This window comes from Telopea speciosissima, chromosome 11 (genome assembly GCF_018873765.1).
Source record: "Telopea speciosissima isolate NSW1024214 ecotype Mountain lineage chromosome 11, Tspe_v1, whole genome shotgun sequence".
NCBI lineage: Eukaryota > Viridiplantae > Streptophyta > Magnoliopsida > Proteales > Proteaceae > Telopea > Telopea speciosissima.
The window spans coordinates 37,484,606-37,498,530 of NC_057926.1; the positions used below are offsets into that span (position 1 = coordinate 37,484,606).

Below are 13,925 nucleotides of genomic sequence, written 5' to 3' on the forward strand. Positions count from 1 at the left end.
GTGTCCGGATTCATTATTGTCGGATTCTGTATTAAAAAAGACATATTCAATGCACCGGGTTCCCACCATTGCAGGGTCATATGAGGGCTATAATGTTCGAAACATTACCTCCCCCTCCCTTTTGCAGAGAGATTGTTCTTGACTCAACCTACAATCACTAGGTCGCCATAAAACTAATCGGTGCACACCCGGGTCTGGATATGTAATAAGAAGCCTATATATACCTGGCCTTAAAGTAAAGAGAGAGAGAGAGAGAGAGAAAATCCCAAGTAGTATTATCGTACATCTCTCAAAACTATAAAAGCCTCTTCTTGAGTATGATTTTAGGTGTCAGCCTCAAGAACGATGATTGTATCAAGTGATCGGTATCGATATTAGCTGACATTGATATCGATACCTAGCCCATATCAATCGGTGCACAGTATGGACACATTGGTATTAATGGTCAAAATACCCAATAGTATCAGTATCTTTGAGGGTAGAACTATTCAATATATACTTTTGATACCGATTGATACCATCCCCATATTCGATCCGATACCAATACCCAATACCTAAATCCATTTTCTTGAGAAAGAGGGGGGGGGGGGGCAGAGAGGAGTTTCCTGTGACCTCAATGCAACATGCAAGGAAGGTTCATCTCCCCTATACCAAACTAAATGAGTGTTGATTTAGGATGATACGAAATCTTTTTTTTTTGGGGGGCTGGGGGGTGAGATTAAAAAACGTGCAATTTGCGATTGAAAGTAGCTCCTAAAGAGTTAGGAACCAAACTAATAATGAAAGTAGAGTAGAATGGGCTGAATGGAATCATTTCATTTGATGTCTACTTTGAGAATTCAAAATCCATGTTATTGAAAAGGGTCCATCTTGCTTCTTGATTTTCCTTGGAAAATGACACTAATTCTTCACCATCAAATTCCTAAACCTAGCTTCAACTCTTGATATCACCCATTTAAAAGGAAAGTTTTCGGATGAAATTTGTTTACACAAAAAAAAAATAATAACAAAATTTATTTCTCTGTGTTTATTTTAATTTAGGGAAAAGAAAGCTAATCGGTGTTGTGTATGGGTTCTTACCTGTGCTTAGACAGTGCTCGACGCGAAAAGATCACCGCAACTCTGAGACCTTTCTACAGGGTGTGGTGGTCGATGTTTTTGACCAGACTGTGTCTGAACACAGGTACATGTCCACACACAGCACCAGATAGCATTCTTTCTCCCTTTAATTTAATTGATAAAGAGATAGAGAGATGTGCCTAGCTAAATAGGTTTTTTTTTGCTCTATACTAATTCATCTTTAATGGGCCACTAATTAATTGATTGGGTTGAATTATCATTATTCAATTTAGCTAATGCTTATGGTTAAACACTGTGGATGGATAATATTATTTTGGTTAAGGCCCCAATTAGCAGTGGATATATATAAGTTCGACCATCCAAGTGTTTGGGTGGTATTTTTGTTGATGATTCATGATCATCAACCAAATCATCTCATTCTTTTGTTCAACTAATAAATTGGGGCATCTTACATTGATAGGATATGCAACCTTCATGTTTGCTCTAAGCCTCTAATATTGTAGTTATAGGTGGGAAGGAAATACTGAAATAGAAAAATAATCCTAATAATTGTCCTTATATTTCCTATGTATAAAATTCCCTTGGTCTATGATAATCTATCTTGTGTACCATGCATGAATGCAGAGAAGGAGTTAGGGGTTTAACTTCCATTAATCCTTATCAGATTATCAGGAATGGCAAGAAAAAAATATTAATTTGGACCATGAGTTTACAATAGTAATTGTTGAGACAAAAATTTGATCTATTATGGTTTCTTAAAAAAAGAAAAATAGAGGTAATATATTTTTTTGGTAACAAAAATAGAGACAATATTAATAGGAGTTGCCTAGCACAGTTGGTGAGCTATGGTGTGCTTCATGCCCATGCTCACCAAGAGGTCTCGAGTGCGAGTCTCGTAGCTGTTATCTCCCCCCTAAAGAAAAATTATATTATTTTTTTGTGAGAGTGTTCTCAGAACAAACAGTATAGGATTAATGAGGTGTCAATTGGGAGGTTCGGTTTTTTTCGGTTTTGGTGTAAGTTTCAAGTAAACCGAACCGATAAAGACTTTTTGGTCTTGGTTTGGGTTCGGTTTGAATTATAGGGTTTGATACGGTTCGGTTCGTTTTGAAACCGGGTATGGACTGGTTTTCGGTAGGGATTAGGTTGGGTTTGGGTTCGACCCTATCAATCGTGCTAATCAGTGGCCCGTCGGTTTAGCCGAACCGAGCCAAAAGCAAATAGTACCCTAAACCATAAATTGAGTCTGGCCTAGTAAGGGCTTAGCTCATTTTGGAATGTGCGCAATCGGATTGGGTCGGGCCAGTTTGACCGATTCATTTAGGTTTTGACACCCCTACTATCGTACATAGGAGGGAAATGAGGTCATTTCATGTGAGGAAGAGAAAACCTTTTCCCTAACCTGGCGGTTCTAAGAACATTTTCCTTTATATTATTTGGGAAAAAGAACGTTGTCTTTGGTCGTGTGCCCTTGCGTCTAGTCAGAGTCCCCTCGAAATGACCACCCCGTCCCCTACCAAATGAAAAACAATCCTTCATGGTTGATGCCCCTATACATCCCCTCATTGGCCCTGCGCAAGTGCAAGGGCCATGCAACCGGGCAATATTATTTTTATGAGAGAAGGTTCTTTGAGCAAACGACATAGGGAGCATGCCAATGAGGAGCGATGAAATGGTTTCGTACATAAAGGGGCTAAGAGGTCATTTCATGCTAAGAGTAGAAAGACAGAGAGAGGGTGCTAGTGCAACCTCGCTGCTGTTGTGGCGTTCAAATAACATTTTCCTATTCTCTTTTTCTCTCTCTCTAGGGTTGGGGGTTGTTAATTAAAATTTCATATCTTTACATTCAAATGCAAAGAGAAGGAGGTAATGAGATTCCATTGACCTAAAACATAATTTTTAATTCCTAGTGTGTTGGACGTGGACCTAGAAGTTTGAACAAAGCCCACTGGACATGTCATTTGAATAAACGTGCATAACATTATAAAACCCATTAATTAAACTCTGAATTTTCTTATTCTAAGCCTTAATAATTAGTGTTAATGGAGCCTCCAAATTAAAATGTTAATCAAGTTGTTTGCACCTGTGGGTGCAAATATGCAATTCGGGCCGGGTACGAGAAAATCGCTTAAATTTGTACCGAACGGGTCTTGGGTCGCCTCTCTTCATAATTCATCGATTGCCTAATATTAGCCCTGCCAAAAATTATTAAAATCAGGAACTAGAAAAACAAAATAGGGGGGGATGTTAGGACTGATCGATCTGGTTTTAATATGCAAAAATGGCCTTTAAATTTAGGCACTCAAAACCAATAAATTTTAGATATATTAATACATCTGAACCGGATGGGCTAGATGAACCAGTTCCCACCATAGCCACCCTTCTTGAGTTCTTGGTCAATCAACTTAAATGTGAATGAATCATAAAAAGGTAAAAAGCTGGTAAAATTTTTATCAAACAAGTTCCAATCATGCCTTTGGTTTCTTGAAGCAACAAGTAATAATAGACCAGCTTCAAATCAGACCGGTTTTTTGCTGTTAATTCAAGGTCCATTTTTTCAAAATTATTGTTGGAAGAGCTGCTTCCATTGTTTTTAGTTTCAATTCATCCACCCAACCTTTTTCTCTGTGCTTTGGTCTGCTATGCCCAGCCCATTTAGGATGATAAAAGTATAAATCAAGCCCATGGTTGAAAAGGCCCATTTCAGCTTTAAAGTTTGAAGTAGGGATGTAAACAAATCGGATTCAGCTTGGACAGTGGTATATCCGCATCCGCATCCGAATAGCTTTCAGACGGATTCGGATAGTGCTAAACGGATACGGAGACGGATACGGATCGGATATTTTATCCGTTTACATGTAAATATAGCTTTTCGGATAGCTATAGCCTATCCATATCCGTATCCGTTTAGCTTTCGGACGGATTCGGATAGTGCTAAACGGATACGGACATGGATATGAAAACGGATTTCGGATATTCATTTACATCCCATAGTTTGAAGCCCATCATCGGTTGTACAGAGAGAAATTGAGAGACATTACTTCAGGGTCCAAGTTTCTCTTCAACCATTAGATCTAACTCTTTGATGGGAAGAGTAATTTCGACCTCATACAATAAGGGTGAGAGTCATACCTCAATTGTTTTTTAGTGGTTTAGTGAGTATTTTCCTTAAGCACTTGGATTTGCCTTGCTTCTCCTTGCAATAGTTTTCTTTGAAAGTTTGAAAATGTTGTTTTTGAATATCTAGTAGTCCCCTTTTATATAGGTTGTAAGAGAATAATTTAGATGTGAGTGAAAACATCAAGGGGCCGTTTGTTTGACATGGACTTAGGTGGGGTGGGAAAGTGCTGATGTGGCATTTCAAAATTCCACCTCAACCTTGTTTGTGTGGTGAGGTTTAGTCCCACATTGGGTGGGTGGGGTGTGCGTGTTTGTATTTGTTTATACTATGAGGCTTGAAAGTTTGGTTAACCTTTTTGAACTGGCGTGTGTGTTTGACCAAAAAAAAAACATGAACCGTGAGTGGTTTGTTTTTCACTTCTGTGGGACCCACCTCATGTGAGAGAAGAGAGAGTGACCAAATAATATACTAGAACAGTAACCTAATGAATCACACCAATTGTGTTGTGTAGTGACATGTGAATAAGAATTTGAATGACTTACGAAATGTTATAAATGAATTTTAATGACAGAGAAATTACATTTACATGGGGCAAAGTTTTTATACACAGCTGTATAAGTCGTGTATGTGAGAGGGTGGGAGTTTCAAGGCATTAATTAATGGGTAGGGATTTATGACTTTTCCAACTCTTTGTGAGAGGGAACACGATCCAACGCATGCATACACAGCTGTGTATGAAAACTTTCCCCACACACTTTTATAACATACTTAGGTGACAACCAGTTAAAAGCTTTAAAACAAATCGATACGAATCAACATGGTTTGGACAATTTTGCCACTGGTTTTTCTTAAAAAATTGACTTGGACCAATGCAACCAACAAAGGTAATGCAAACCTATAATTAAGGGTGTCAATGTTGGACTAGAACCGAAAAGTGGTTCGCTAGGAATCGGGATCGATCCACCCAATAGCTTAATGATCCGGTTTTGGATCTATCGATAAGTTATTGGTCCAGTTCCAGATCTATTAATTAGGAGCCGTTGAAACTGGAACAAATTCATATTATAACCCTATATATTATATAATTTTTAAGACTCAAGGTCATGATAATTTTTTTAGTCTTTCAATTTTGGCTGGTACCACTTGCCTCATAATCATATACTATTGGGGGAGTGTTCTATGCATGGGACGTAGGGACCACGCCATGCACAGCAACCAATGAAAGCCCACATATTGGCACATTGGGGAGGCGTGTCGATCATTTCCACCCCATTTGTCTGGGTGTGGCCCCTGCATCCCACACAGAGAACATTTCTCCTATACTATTTTACCAAAGATTTGATTGTAAATTTAAATGTCCATTTGGGAATGTTAACTTAATAACATATCTTAAATAATCTTTACTTATGAGGGTGGTAGTGTTCCTATTTATTAATTAATACAAAACAAGAAATAATATAGACTAATTTTGTGATTTGAGAAAAAAAAAATAAAGTATATCTACCCACCCATTACCTATAATGATGGCCATGTGTGCCATATATGCCACATGGCCTCTGCTGTGCTGCAGGATGTGCACCGCATACCCGGCAATACTACAGAGGATCCTGATCCCATATAAAGCGCTCAATGACATTTTTTTTGTTTTTGGTGAAGCAAAACGCTCAATGATTACGTTAGAGTTTGTGGCATTATTTTTTTTTTTGATGATAAAGAGAAGGTTATTAAAAACTAACTAACCAAAAAATATACAAAATTTTCAGTCTGAGCATGCCTAGGTAGATTAAAGGCTATAGCTATACAACTTTGTGGCATTATGTCATTTAAAAAAAGCTGTCAGTACGACCTTACCAAACAAAAAAAAATCTATCAATACGACATCTCAGCCTTTAACCACATGCTTGGTCTGTTTTCTGAAACATTATTTTTGGGTGGGCACTTGGGGTAGGTTAGCGTGAGCCCATCGTAACCAAGGTTATTAAACAAAGGTTCAGAAAAAATGGTTGTATAAATAATTAAAAGGAAAGAAAATGTAATTTTTTGAAGTTATAAATTTTGTTGGGAATTATACACAACATGATTGTATAAATAATTTAAGAGAGAAAGAATGCCACATGGTTGTGTTGCGCACGCTGCCTCTTCGCCCAGACATAGGGTGCTCGAAATGATTGTCGCACCCCCCAGAAAGATGGAAAGGGGTGCGGTGGTCATTTCACACATCCCTATTTCAGGGAGCGACGTGTGCTACATGATCGGGTGGCGTTCTCTTTCCAATTATTTAAAATTATTATCGTATTTAGTAATGATGTTTTTAGATGTATTTTTTATTTTCTTTTTCAAATTTAAAGATTTAAATGGAAAGAATAATTTTTTAAACCAAATATGGAATTATTTGGAGTTAGAGCAATCTAAATCCTTGGGGATGTAGCTCAGATGGTAGAGCGCTCGCTTAGCATGCGAGAGGTACGAGGATCGATACCCCGCATCTCCATTTTCTTGTTTTTTTCACCAAAATAGGGGTGTCAACTGATCCGGTTATGGGCTATTGGGTCCTTAGCACTAATAAACTTAGCGGATCCAAATCTGAGACCCAGGACCGTTAACTAATGGGTGGTCCGGTTCCAGATCCTAATCGGTTCCAAACTTTATTGAGCCCAAAACAAGGACAATGCGAGTTTCTCAAGGAAAACAGGACCTTCATCATAGGAAAATAGGACATTCATCATACATAGATATAGTCTTGTAGAGCCCAAAATAAATATATTGATCCATATATATAAATTGAGTTCATGATTTTCATTTCAAACTCAACTCAAAAAAAAATCTTGATGACTTAAAGAGCCACAAAAAAACGCAACTTAAAAATCCCAAGCAATGTAATACTATTAATAGATTAGGGTTTAAAGCCTTAGGGTTTCATATTTCTAATTTCCAATTCGATTTGTTTACATATCATCCGGTTCCACTGGTTCCGATGCTACCAGGTCCTTAATGGGCTATCGGTTGTAGAACCGTTGGGAGACCGGACCAGAATCGGCCCATATCACTAGGACTAGATCTGTCCCAATAAGCTATTGGGTGGTTCGGTTCTGGTTCTTGTCGATCCATATCGGTTCTGGTTTCTGATTCTGGTTCTAAATTGACACCCCTATCGATACCCCGCATTTCCACTTTCTCCTTTTTTCACCCCAAAAAAAAAAAAATCTGAATCGACCCTCAAGACAATCCCAATCTAAATCAATCAATGTGACTGTTTTGATTCCATTGTTTGAAATCCTGATCATAAGTCATAACTCACTTTAAAAACAACCATAACCCAACATAGGTGTAACAAAAGTTAAGCCCCTTTGTTTGGGGGGAGGGGGTATTGAGAAAAATCCTAATAAGAACCCTTGATAAACTAAGGAGATTTTTTGGTACATGCATGTATATGATTATTTAGGTCATTGAGATACCCATGTACGAGTCTAGTTCCTCGGCAGAGGTAACCACTTGTCCTTCTTGTTTCCATTAATACTCCTCTTCCTTGGTTGGTGATTCCACTTATAGGTCTAGGGGCGTTGTCGTAGCTATTGCTACCGGGTTTCAGGTTTGAGGTCACCTCCCTTCGGCTGGCTTGTGTCTTGGTTCTTTTGGTTACCCTCTTCTGGTATGAGATTTTTTGGATGATTTTATGTTTTATTCGATTTTCAGTTTCAAACTCTAAACGATTTGGGGAAGATGACGGCAATTTGGTCACTTTACTCTTTAATTTTGGTGGATTTTTATTATAATGGCATTTTAGTCATTAGATTCCCTAAAACTAACGTCTAACGTCCCAGGCTAATTGACTCGACTATAGTGTTACAAAGTTTGGAAAGTAGTGGTGCATTTGAAAATAATGAAAGTTCAAGGGTGCATTTATACGTATGGTCAATTTGAGGGGGGTATTTGAAAAACAAAAACCCAAAACACATTATACAAATAAACTTGTCATCCTCTCCTCTCCTCCTTTGGAAAAGACCCCTTACCCTCCTATGTCTAGCCATGTGATTGATGCATGTTGCTAGCTTACTGAACCCATGCCCAATCCTCTCCCGATCATATTATAGTTGATTTAAAAGTAGCTTCAATACACGATAAGTGGTGAGAATGTCATTTGAGGTGACAATAAGGGTGTCAAAATCAAACCGAAACCGAACAGAACCGTTTAAACTGAAATTGTGAAACCGTTTAATAAATGGTTCGGTTTTGATTTCAAAATTGATTAATTAAACGGTCTAAACCAAACTAGGCCATTTAACACCCTTAGATGTACATAAGCTTGCAAAAGCAAACAGAAACCGTTTACCGAAACTAAACCGTTTAAATCAAAATATGAAACTGTTTAATAAATGGTTCGGCTTTAGTTTTAAACTTGAGACGGTTTAATACCCTTAGGTGGCATGAACGTGTGTCTCGAAGACCTTAAAGATGCTCTAGTATGGATGAATGATTTGACTCAAATTGTACGAACTAAAAGAAACAACGACATAAAATGACTTTAGAAGAAGTGGGGATTTTTATCCGCTGCTATAACTGCGGCGTTGCTGTACGCATCATGTGGTGATGCAAGTGCCATCTGTGCCATGTGGGGTCCGCTGTGCACACATGGCACCTGCAGCGCCGCACGATGAGTACAGCAACGCTGCAGTTACAACAACGGATAATGATCCAAGAGGTGGTGAAGAAAGACATGCATAGCCTACGCCATGTTACAAGTATAACTTTAAATAGAACTGATTTTTTGGGGGTAGAATTTAAATAGAACTGATTGGAAGGAAATTGACAGGTCATAACCTACCAAGACCAATCATCTAGCGACACGTGGTTGAAGAAGACCATCGCCAGCTTGGTCAACACACAGATCGGGTCGGCCAGTCACATCGGGACGATTCAGATGATTCAGATTAACCCAAGTTAACAATAACTCACTACAATTGACCCCGGTCAGTTAACAGTCATACATTCCGCATGATCCTAGAATCACACGTTATGCATGACCCTAGGTCACACACATGTCAGTTAAGGATTCTGCCACCAAGGATTACATGGAACCAAAGTTATTATCTATAAACAGGTAAAGTTCGAGTACCGTTTAGCAACTCAAAGCTATAAAAAGCCATGCTAGGCATAGGTATGGGGACTTCACTTTTTCTTAGCTTAAGCTCCCTAGCTTAAGATTTATCTGTTGCAAGCTCTGACTTAGGCATCAGAGTGTACTAACCGGCTCAGGCCAGCACTTCTTTGTCTCTCTGTGGTTTTGCCTGTGCAGGACCACCCAAGGACGACCGAACCAGATGCACCGTTGCACGGGTCAGAATTTGTCACAATAGATTGGCGCCGTCTGTGGGATACGTCACGAGGAGACGTGTGACATGACTATGGAAAAGGGAAATAGTTCCCGCCACCAGGTGAATGATCGGGAGCAAAGAGGTTCGATCACCCGGTAAGCAGCAAGGACGATGTTGTTGCCAGGACCGTCCCGAGTACGGCGTTCGCCCAATCCAATAATGGAAGAGCATCTACCTCCACCTCCCCTGTTGCCTATCCCCAGTATTCAGGGAGGAGGACCTAGGCTAATGCCAGCCATCCCGGGAGTGCAGTATTTTGACCCGAATGCCCCTACCACAAATGCACAGGTGCATGATCTGTGTCTCCAGCTCGCAGAGACGAATGCGATGTTAAGAGGGTTCATAGAAGGAGGAGATGATCGCCAACAACCCCCACGCCAGGTATCCCCACGGCAAGGGAGGCAGGGTGCTAGCCGAACTGAGAGCAGGGCCAGCACCACAAGGACAGGAAGAAGGACCAGGACTCCACTATCGCGATGGAGTGGAAGGCCTCTTCGGGAAGGGAGTGGAAGGTCTCTCCATGAAGGAAGTGGAAGGTGTGAAGATCAGGTGCGAGGACACCGAGTGAGGTCCCCGACCCGATCTGTTAGAAGTCCAAGAAGGATGCGCGAAAGATCGCCAATCAGCCCAACTCAGGGGGGAGTTGTCGCGAAGAAGTCCCCTCCGCGGAGGAAGTGCCCTCGGGTTTATAGATCGGGCGACGATTGAAAGATCTAGACGACCGATTAAGAAGCTTTGGAAAAACTGCAGCTGCGGAGATGCTAGCAGTGTCAAACCAGCACCCTTTTGTCGAAAGAATCATGGAAGCAGAGTTGCCAAAGGGGTTCAAAGTCCCGGTCTTTGTTCTGTATGATGGGTCGACTAACCTGATCGATCATATCAATTACTTCAACTTGATCATGATGGTGTACGGTGGCTCAAACACTGCATCTTGTAGGTTCTTCGCAGCATCGTTGAAAGGCGCAGCCACTTACTGGTTTTCACACCTCAGGCCAAGGTCGATCAGTGGTTTTGCAGAACTATCTAGGGCATTTGTCACTAGATTTCAGAGCAGCATCAGATAGAAAAAGACAGTAGCTAATCTGTTGGCCATCAAGCAACGAAAGGATGAGTCAATTTAAGATTTTGTCTCCAGGTTTAACAGGGAGTCACTTGACATACCCGACCTGGATGATTCGGTGGCATTCAACGCACTACAGAGCGGGATAACCGACATTGAATTGATAAAATCCCTGATATTGAATAAGGCACGTAACATGACCGAACTGATTAGTCGGTGTCACCGGTTTGCCAACATGGCAGAGATTATTGCAGCCCGAAACGAGGCAAGTGGGACTCTAGAAAAGAAGAAGACAACATAAAAGGAGAAAGATGAGAAGAAAGTAGAAAAGAAAGATGACAGGAAGCTCTGAGCTGATAGAGCGGCCAGTCCTGAGTACACTCCCCTCAAAACAAGAAGATCCGAGATATTGATGCAGATAGAGGGAAAGGGGCTCCTAAACTGGCCCGGACCCATGTTCTCAAAGCCTGAAGATAGAAATCCATGAAGATATTGCAGATTCCACAGGGATACGGGGCATGACACAGAAGATTGCAGACAGTTAAAAAGAGAAATTGAAAACCTTATTTGGGACGGACATCTGTCAAAGTATGTAGATAGAAAGAGGGAAAATTGACCCGAACCAAAGGAAGGTGAGAAGTAGGGTACAAGGGAAGATTGGAGAGATCAGCAAAGAGATGATAGAAGACAGGAAAAAGACAAAGAGAGAACGGCTGAGAAAAGGAATGAGCCAACCAAAGAGACTGGACAATCAAGCAGGTCATTGGCGGCCCCGATCTTAACGATCTTGGGGAGACCGGGTCAAGAATCGGTCAGGAAGGCCAAGGCACATGCAAGGTTTGTGGGAGTACCTGAAACAACCAGCAAGGTAGCCAGGAGCGACCCGATCATATCCTTCACCAGTGCAGACATGGAGGGAATCAGCTGGCCCCATGATGACGCGATCGTACTACAGATGATTATTAAAGACTGAGTTGTCCACAGAATATTAGTAGACACTGGAGCTTCGGTTGACTTGCTGTCATATCAAGCCTTCAGACAGTTCGGTTTGGGAGATGAGGACCTCATCCCGGATGGGACCAACCTATATGGTTTCTCGGACGCGGCAACAAAAATCGAAGGGAGAATAAGAATGCCTATGACCGCAGGAGAGTACCCCAATGAGGTTACTATGGAAGTTAATTTCACGGTGGTGAGGTTGGTATCGGCCTTCAATGCTATCTTGGGCCGGCCAGCTTTAGATGCCCTTGGGGCTGTAGTATTGACCAAGTATTTAAAGATCAATTTCCCGACCCCTAACGGTACAGGGGGATGCCGAGCTGACCAAAAGAAGTCAAGAGAAAGCTATGCTAGCTTTGTCAAGCATAGAAATGATTGTGGTGGAATGGCTTTGGCCATAGACGTACTCGACTACAGGGATGAACTCGTGACTCAGAGAAGAGAATTGGCGGAGCAAGTGATCACAATCCCAATATGTGAGGAAAATCTTGACCGGATAGTTCAGGTCGGTAGCCAACTAAAGGGAGAATTGAGAGACCAGATGGCGGCATTCCTACAGGCAAATGCCGATGTCTTCACATGGTCAGCAGCGGATATGCCTGGAATCCCCAGGAGCATCGCAGAGCACCGACTCAGTATTAACCAAAGGTGTAAGCCAGTACAACAAAAAAGAAGGAACTTCGCTGCAGAAAGGTTACTGGCTATAGAAGTTGAAGTACAAAAATTAAAGGACTCGGGTTTTATACAATAAATAGAATTCCCGACCTGGTTGTCCAATGTGGTCATGGTCCCGAAGTCCAATGGTAAATGGAGGATGTGCGTGGACTTCATAGACCTAAACAAAGCATGTCCAAAGGATTGCTACCCCCTGCCCCATATAGACTAGTTGATTGATGCAACTGCCGGACACGAGATGCTAAGCTTTATGGATGCATACTCGGGGTATAACCAAATAATGATGAGCGAAGGTGATCAAGAATACACAACCTTCATAACCGAGCAGGGAAGCTTCTATTACAAAGTAATGCCCTTTGGACTAAAGAATGAGGGAGCATCTTACCAAAGGACGGTCAACTATATTCAGACCTCAAATCGGGAGAAACATAGAAGTTTTTGTCAATGATATGCTCGTGAAAAGTGTCCAAGCCGACCAACACATTGCCGACTTGAGTGAGACCTTTCAGTGTCTACGGGTGAACAGGATGAAGCTCAACCCCGCAAAATGTGTGTTCGGGGTCGCATTAGGAAAATTCCTCGGATTCATAGTTTCCAAAAGAGGCATAGAAGCAAACCTGGATAAGATAAAAGCTCTACAGGATATGGAACCGCCCCGAACTGTGAAGGAAGTACAGAGGCTGACAGGAAGAATAGCTGCCCTCAACCGGTTTGTGGCCCAAGCAGGGGATAAATGCTTACCCTTCTTTGCTACTTTGAAAAATCTTCGAAACCCTAAGGATTTTCGATGGACTCCGGAATGTCAAAAAGCCTTCGAAGAGCTAAAAGAATACTTGCAAAGAGCCCTGTTGCTATCCCGGCCCGTCCAAGGTGAGGAGTTACAGCTTTACTTGGCAGTAACAGGGGTCGCGGTAAGCGCCGTCCTGATCAGGACGGACGAAAGTATCCGATCATAGTAGCCGATTTATTATGTCAGCCACGTGTTGATGGGAGCTGAAACCAAGTACCCTCGGGTTGAGAAGATAGCTTTTGCCCTGGTAACGGGTCAAGAGAATTCAAGACGCGACATACCCGATCTACTCTTATCAAACGAATACGTTCGATAAGAGTGGGGGGCCTATGATAGGTCATAACCTACTAAGACCAATCATCTCGCAACACGTGGTTGAAGAAGACCATTGCCAGCTTGGTCAACACACAGATCGGGTCGGCCAGTCACATCGGGACGATTCAGACGAATCAAATTAACCCAAGTTAATGGTAACTTACTACAATTGACCCCGGTCAGTTAAGAGTCATACATTCCGCATGATCCTAGAATCACACGTTATGCATGACCCTAGGTCACACACGTGTCAGTTAAGGATTCTGCCACCAAGGATTACATGGAACCAAAGTTATTATCTATAAACAGGTAAAGTTCGAGTACCATTTAGCAACTCAAAGCTATAAAAAGCCATGCCAGGCATAGGTATGGGGACTTCACTTTTGCTTAGTTTAAGCTCCCTAGCTTAAGATTTATCTGTTGCAAGCTTTGACTTAGGCATCGGAGTGTACTAACCGGCTCAGGACGGCACTTCTTTGTCTCTCTGTGGTTTTGCCTGTGCAAACCACCCAA

The 13,925-nt window shown here is 41.5% G+C and overlaps 1 non-coding gene across 1 annotated transcript; it reads left to right on the top strand.

The window, feature by feature from the left end:
• The first annotated feature begins 6,619 nt into the window (after positions 1-6,619).
• Positions 6,620-6,692, top strand: TRNAA-AGC. Its single transcript has one exon. It is a non-coding gene; the product is annotated as a tRNA-Ala (tRNA).
• Positions 6,693-13,925: the final 7,233 nt, after the last annotated feature.